The sequence below is a fragment of the Pteropus alecto genome, unplaced genomic scaffold (genome assembly GCF_000325575.1).
Source record: "Pteropus alecto unplaced genomic scaffold, ASM32557v1 scaffold25, whole genome shotgun sequence".
Taxonomy (NCBI): domain Eukaryota; kingdom Metazoa; phylum Chordata; class Mammalia; order Chiroptera; family Pteropodidae; genus Pteropus; species Pteropus alecto.
The window spans coordinates 32,834,654-32,836,083 of NW_006441955.1; the positions used below are offsets into that span (position 1 = coordinate 32,834,654).

At 39.6% G+C, this 1,430-nt stretch overlaps 1 pseudogene; it reads right to left on the bottom strand.

Moving 5' to 3' along the window:
* Nucleotides 1-233: 233 nt before the first annotated feature.
* LOC112485972 lies at nucleotides 234-348 on the bottom strand (annotated as a pseudogene).
* Nucleotides 349-1,430: the final 1,082 nt, after the last annotated feature.

Below are 1,430 nucleotides of genomic sequence, written 5' to 3' on the forward strand. Positions count from 1 at the left end.
TCCTCCTATCTTTTAAATTTATTGACTCCTCTCTACTTCCAGTGCCATGACCCTAAAGTACTATCCTTTTTTGCCTGGAAAACTGAAATGACCTCCTAATTTTTCTCCCCCAACCTACTCGACTATTTTTTAATTTTTTTTTTTTATATTTTAGGCGAGTCAACCCTTGGTTGACCTCACAGATTGCAAAGACTTTGTCAGTTTACAATCCCTTATTTTTTTAAAATTTTTTACGTCTACAGCACCTGGTCTTCCTAAGTGGTCTCCCAAGTACTAACCAGACCCAACCCTGCTTAGCTTCCGAGATCAGACAGGATCGGGCTTGTTCGGGGTAGCATGGGCGTAGACTACTCTTGACTATTTCTAATCTGTTGTTCTCTTCATCATGGCAACAGTGATATGTTAAAAATGGAAAATATATTCAATGGTTTTCTTCTGCTCCAAGGATAAATGCAAAATCTTAAACATCACGTGGAACTAGATTACTATTTACCTACATTCAGCGCCCTTCATTGTGGTATCCCTCTGTTGGAGGATTATACAGCCCTGCCCCGTCATTGCTTTTAGGCATGGCAAAGGTTTGGCTGATGAAAGTGAAAGAAACTTGAGCATATGCTTGAAGAACCAGCAGTGATCTTTTCCTTCTGCCACAACAATGGCATCATTCTAGATAGAGACTGCTCTGTCAGCTTGAGTCTAGAGTGAAGATGATATGAAGCAGAGCTATGGTGGGCATGTTACATGAGAGATATAAACCTTATTGCAGGCCACTTAGGTTTTTGGAATCATTTGTTACTCAGCATAACCTAACCTATCCTAAATGATACACATGGTTTACAAGCTCTTGCTTATTGCTCCATCTTATTGCTACAGCCCCACTGGCCTTTCAGTACTTACACAAAATGCTCCCTCCCATCTTAGGACATTTATCTACGTTATTTTCTCTCTTCGGAAAGTTCTTTACATCCATTTTTGCCTGGTTAGTATTTACTTGCCAGTGAGATCTCAACTTAACTGTGAAGTACTTAGGAAAGGATTACCCAAGTAATCTGAATTCACCTCCTTTGTTATTATGTCTCTTTAACTAAACTATAAATTCCATGAAGACAGAGACCACTTATGCCTTGGTAAACATTATATTCCCAGTGACAGGAAGGAAGGACTTTTTTTCCAAAGACTAGCTTTTCCTGCATCTTTGTATACATGGCAGAAAATGGCCATTGTAGCCCTAGAACCACAATACCTCCTCACTCTAGGACCACCAATTGATCAGCATTCCAATGTTCTATTTCCAGATTCTTGGAAACAGAATCTGGTTGGATAAACTTGGACATGTTCTATCACGATCTACTGAGTTTACTTAAAGATCAAGGTCAAGCAGAATCAACATGGCTATAGAGACCTGTTCTCTGGAGATAGGGGCAATTCTT